At 42.9% G+C, this 6,000-nt stretch overlaps 1 protein-coding gene across 2 annotated transcripts in view; it reads left to right on the top strand.

The window, feature by feature from the left end:
- Positions 1 to 1,388: 1,388 nt before the first annotated feature.
- LOC144602214 (oxysterols receptor LXR-alpha-like) overlaps positions 1,389 to 6,000 on the top strand; it is a 442,571-nt gene continuing 437,959 nt past the window's right edge. For both annotated transcript variants that reach the window (XM_078415028.1, XM_078415027.1), the window contains exon 1: positions 1,389 to 1,540. The gene's annotated coding sequence lies outside the window, so the exon portion shown is untranslated. The remainder of the gene's footprint in view (positions 1,541 to 6,000) is intronic.

Below are 6,000 nucleotides of genomic sequence, written 5' to 3'. Positions count from 1 at the left end.
GCTGCCTGTAGCAATGAATTGTACAGATTCACCACCCATTCCTCCTAATCTCCATTTTGAATGTATGACCCTTTATTCTGATGCTGCGACCTCTGGTCCTGGACTCTCCTATTACTGGAATCATTATTTCTACATCCACTCTACCTAGGGCCTAGATACCAATCATAAAAGTAATACAATCTTCTCCATAAGAAACGGAATTCGTAAAGTGAAACACTTTGTAGTTACAGCGGAGACTGAGACACATGAGAACAGGTTGAAAAAACGAAGGCAACGATGGCATGTACAACTGATCCGGCCCGCATGAAGTCGCATTTTGCCCATTCCAGCCCATGACCTAAAATGAGTTTGACACCCCTGCAATAGAGGCGCATGAGTGGCAATGGTGCTATGTGTAAGGAAAAAGGAAGTGCTGCCCATATTGGGTATAACAATGACTATATTAAATGCATGGATAGACACTAAAAATGTTTTGAAAGTTTAGCATTGTTTTTGTTTTATACTTTAAAAAAAAATCACGAACGAAGTTGATTTTTGAGAAAAGTTGTGGTTCAGTTCATTGCGCAATGCAACCGCGCACCTGCCCACTAGATTATGTGAACTTGGCTTGTTCACCTCAGTGCAGTGTGTTCTTGGCAGCGCTGGGAACCTCCAGCAGCGGCGTGTTATCGTGGGCTGGAGCTATGACATCAATTAGCATTAGGAGGGAGCGCACAGGTATTGGGTTTGCCAACAAATACCCGTAAGAGAAGTCAGCAAACACGTGGACGTGAGCTATCAACACAGTATCCCTTCAGGACGTCCGTTTCTGGGCTGAAGTGTTTATGTGGTGAGGAGTTGATAGGTTCTGATTTGAAAATTATGGGGATAAAGCTGATAATCCGGGATTTTTAAGATTTTGGTGGCACCCAGTTTTCCCATTTGAAAATAATAACATCCAATTATTCCTATTAATGCTCTGTATATTTTTAATCCACTTGTTTTATATGTTATGCAAGGTTACTTAAAAAAACCAAAAAACTGCATTTTGTCCAGAATCGAGATCAGAATCGAGGTTTGCGGTCGTGTTGCCCCGAGTTTGAAAGAGTTTGCTCGCTGTGTATTGCTTGTGTTTATTTTAATTCCCGCATATAATATCTCTCTCTCTCTCTCTCTCTCTCTCTCTCTCCTGGCCCATTAGATCTTCCTGCCTTGTTGTTGCTGACTTCTGCGTTGACGGTGGAGGCAGAGTGGCCTGTTGATCCTTGGCTGGGATTCGTATCCCAATGTGTGTGTGTGAGAGAGAGAGAGAGACGGTAGTAGGGGGATGAAAGGCGGAGGGGTGGAGCTTTGCCCGGGCAGGGAGATCTGAGGCGTGTGACAGACACTGGCTGAGAGCCGCGTTACAGTACAGCACCGCACCGTCCGCAGGGCGAGCACTTGAAAACTTGGGCCCAACTCAGCGGCTCAACTGGTCAACTTGCCCGGCTCGGGTGACGGCGAGTTGACGCTCCCTGCCGAGACATCCGACAGCTCGAGAGGCGCGAATGCTGGGCGACAGGTCAGTTCTCTACGCGGACAGGTAGCACCTAACTCTACACCGAGCTCCAGGGTGAAGACGAAGCTTCTTTGACTCTAGCAAGTCAAGAGACCAATGCTGCACCGCCCCTTCCCTCCATCACCTCAACTACTCCCTGTGAGAGAGAGAGAGAGTGACCTTACCATAAACTGAGGTAGAGTCCGCGCTCATTTAAGTGACTGCGAGCAAACGGGACCAATATTAATAGAGATTTAGTTGGTCACATAAAATGTCTTGGGGTTTGGGTCGTGTGTGACAGGGGTCAAAAGCTGACGGTGTTAAACCATGCATGGCGCCCTCTGCACTTTCAGGTGCATGGCACTATTGGAATTAGCAAGGGGCAACCTCATGGGCTTAAAACCTCTTCCTCTCCCTCACTAAGTTCCCAAAGGAAATGATCTCCATGGTTGACACCTAGCTGACTCTGGGATCTGTCATCAATGTATGGATACACGTAGGGTGATGCTGTGGTTATATTACTATAGCCATCCTGAAAATGGCAATTCCAATCTTGACTGCTTTAGAATTTGTAATCAGTTTAAAAAATATATATCTGCAATGGAATCAGTATTACTCGAATTGAGCATGGAAACCAGACAATCCCCTCTCATCTCTGACCTTTCTGTGACTCCTAGACCCTCTCCAATGTGGTTGACCCTCCGAATGGGAGTTGTATCAAAATCAATAAAAGAGGTTGAAAGAAATGGCTTGATACCACCATCACAGGGCGATACTCATGCATGCCGAGTTTACTGTTGACACCTCTGTCACGAGGAGAGATAAGTTAGCTGTTGTATTCCCAAAAATACAACACCTCAAAAATAGTGTTTTAGCTGTAAAAACATTTTTGGAGATTGAGGTCGTTAGAGGTGTTGTAGAACCCAAATTTGTAGAACAATCTGATTAGTAAAAGAAAACATTTAACTTTAACAAAGCTTTTTTTTTCATTTATTAGGGCTTAATTTTCCTGGCAATATAGAAATTTTCTAAATGTTTTCCTCGCACTCTCACAATGTGGGAGAGAGAGAGGATGAAAGAGGCCATGGTGATGGTGAAGCACTGTTTAACTTGCCAGAGATAAGAGTTCAAATCCCACTGCCGCAGCTCTGGAGTTTGAATTATATGGTTTCAACATGTGGATTGATGGCAACCAGTGTTACAATGGCCACCACTACATTTGACCCTTTCATTGTCCTTGTTTTTTTTAATGTAACTTGTTTGACATATGGTATAAAATAAACGGAATGTTCCGCCAAATATTGGGAAGAATTCAAGCCCTATTTGTTTGGCTCCTTTTAACTCTGTTGTTAGCAATCAAGCATCCTGACAATTATTTAGGACTGAACCAGAATATTCACAGGCTTGATACAGTGTTTGTCTGCAAGTTGAGTTTTCATCGCTAGACTGCCTATTAATGTCACCTGTATAACTGTCTAATTCCAACACTTGCTTAGCTGATCTAATGTTGAAAGCCTTGAAGTTGACTCCAGCATCTTCCATTTTACACCCTACACAATGTGTTCATCCAAAACTGTTGCCATATTTCAACTTGCACCACATGCCATTTACCACGCTCCATTGACCTTGAACAAGCAGTATCACATGATCACTTTAGAAATTCACCCTCAGCAGCTTGTGTTGAATACAAATATAAAATAGCAAATTTCTTGTCATTGACTTTAATGGAAACAATCTTACAAAGCACAATAACGCTCAGGTATTACGATAGTTCATGTTCATAAGCGATAGGAGCAGAATTCGGTCATTCCTCCCATCATGTCTACTCTGCCATTCAATCATGGTTGATCTGTCTCTCTCTCTCAACCCCATTCTCCTGCTTTCTCCCCATATTGTTAGTGTAAGCAACTAAAATTGAATTTCTATGCGATTTTTAAATAGTTATTTTGCTTACCTTTGCATAGGTGATATTTCCCTTCCTTGTCTATCTCCTGTGCATCCTATGCTCCTCTGAGCTCTACGCTCCTCTATTGCTGAGTACTTAAGCATTCCTGATTTTAGTGAATCCTCTGTTGATAGCTTTACTTTCAGCATTAAGCTCCCAAGCTCCGAACGTTTCCCCCTAAAACTCTGTTTTTCTCTCTCTCTTATACATGAAGAAGCATTTTAAAACCCAGCACCGGTTTGATTTTTACTGTGGTTCAGTTTCAAATCATTGATTGATAACTCTTTCGTGGACATTTTCTATTGAAAGGAACAAGAGAGTTAAATACAAATTGCCTTTAACAAATACGGACTGGGATCATCTGGCTATGATGGAACCACTTAGGATGACTAACCCATTTTCTCAGATTATTCTTACATAATTACTGAACCTGAATATTGGTGCCTTCCTTGGACAGGTATCTCTTTGCACTAAAATTGATGCAGGTGACGGAACCACCTTGATTTTCATTAGCCCCGAGCATTTAGTCTTCCAGTGCCTGCAACCATAACCCTCACTTGTTAGGCAATGACTAACTTAAGATCAAGGCTTTGTGTCTTAAGTTCACGGCCTTGAGTAACACTTTCTCTTGACGTTCATGATCTGAATCTTCCAACCAGATACATTTCAAACTAACTTATGTCTGGAGGTCTTCAGGTGTGTCATTGTCCTCATTGGGATTTCTCCCTCCCAGTCCAGTTTCTGCCTGTTTTTTCTGAGTGATGGCCTTTATATTTCTCTGGAATCTGTTTATTGGTCTTGTTTTTTTGAAAATTTGGCAATCTAACACGGACATTTCAGGGTCTCTAAAATTCTCTCTATTCCAGCAGGGGTTCAACTTAGGTTTGTCCGATTGGATATTATGGCTGGTTTCTTTTTTATAGGGATGATGATGTTCCTTTCTCATTCCTAAGCCCAGAATTTTTCATGTTGGCTAAAGCTACTCTTGATGATGACGGTAGATTCACATACTTCAAACAAATTCCCCTTTGCATTCTGCTCCTATTTCTCACATTTTCCTCAGGACATAGTAGTCTATTCAGCCCATTAAGTCCCTGGCTCTAAGGGCAATCCATCAATCCTATTCCCGCACTTACTTTCTCTCACATGCCCCCGATTCTCCTCCCGCCCACATACAGGCTAAAGGTAATTTACAGTGGTCAATAAACCTACCAACCAACACACCTTTAGGAATGAAAGGAAACCACAGCACTGAGGGAAAAACATGTAGTTATCAGAAGAACATGCAATCTCCATGCAGACAGCATCCGAGGCCAGGACTGAGCCTGGATCGTTGGAGTGGTGAGACATCAGTACTACCTGCAGCACATTCGTGCCATTATTAAAATTCATGCCTTTCTCATTGTGATAATGAACTTTGATCTTTGGCATTGCGAGCAGATTCTTCTTAAGAACTTTATCTGCTGCTCCTTGTTGAGATGACGTGCAACAGACCATGATAGCATACTCCATTGGATCAGTCACATTTCAGTCTCTCGGAAGGGAACCAAATCATAACTAGAAAGTGTTATGAGACTGCAATGTGGCTGCTGGGAATTTCTCTGAGGAAGTGTTTACAATATCCCCACCAATGCATGGGAATCCCTGGTCCATGATCACGCAAGGTGGTGAAGAAGTATTTGGGCTGGCATTCAGAACCTGAGTCCCTTTGGCAAGAACATGCAGAAACCCACTGGATAACTGGCTTCATTTTGTTGCAATATAGGCACGTTGAAAGGGGAAGGGCTCTTGAATTTCATGGGTGTATTCTAAACCTATTTCACTATAGAATTGTTATCCTCACTGGTATTAAACATTGAAAATTGGTTTTGGGAATGCCATCCTATGGGCAAGTGCAGGACTGCATACCATTCCTGCTGTGTTATTTGGGCACTCGCTAATCTCTGAGGCTTATATAATTGTAGAGCAACCTCCCCCATGAATATGGGTTTGGGGGAAATGTCAGCCTGTTGCATACCCTCAGTGGAGTTCTTCAAACTCAAAGTATGAGATAGAATTCCAAGAATGGGGGGATTTGCTCCATGCTTGAACACATCAAGTTCTCACATGGCCCAGGGATTACAGTTGTCAGCTATCACCCCCCCAACCAATTCCCATCTAATTAATTATTCTGTGCATTCATGATTATCCCCTGATTTAAATTATTCAGCACTTCATGTTCACTGCAGCTTATCATAGCACAGATCAAGCACAGAAACAGGTCCCTTTGTCCCGCCATGTCCATACTGACCATAAGGACCTATTAATCATCCCACTTGACCCACTTTCATAGTGAAAGACCTGGATAGAGTGAACGTGGAGAGGGTGTTTCCACGAGGTCGAGAGTCTCGGACCAGAGGCCACGGCCTCAGAATAAAAGGACGTAGCTGTAGAAAGAAGATGAGAAGGAATTTCCTTAGTAAGAGGGTGGTGAATCTGTGGAATTCATTGCCACTGACAGTTGTGGAGGCCATCAATGGATATTTGTAAGGCGGAGATT

Source organism: Rhinoraja longicauda, chromosome 18, assembly GCF_053455715.1.
Source record: "Rhinoraja longicauda isolate Sanriku21f chromosome 18, sRhiLon1.1, whole genome shotgun sequence".
In the NCBI taxonomy this organism is placed as follows: Eukaryota; Metazoa; Chordata; class Chondrichthyes; order Rajiformes; family Arhynchobatidae; genus Rhinoraja; species Rhinoraja longicauda.
The sequence above is the reverse complement of the archived record's forward strand: the minus strand, read 5'-3'. Positions and strand labels throughout refer to the sequence as shown.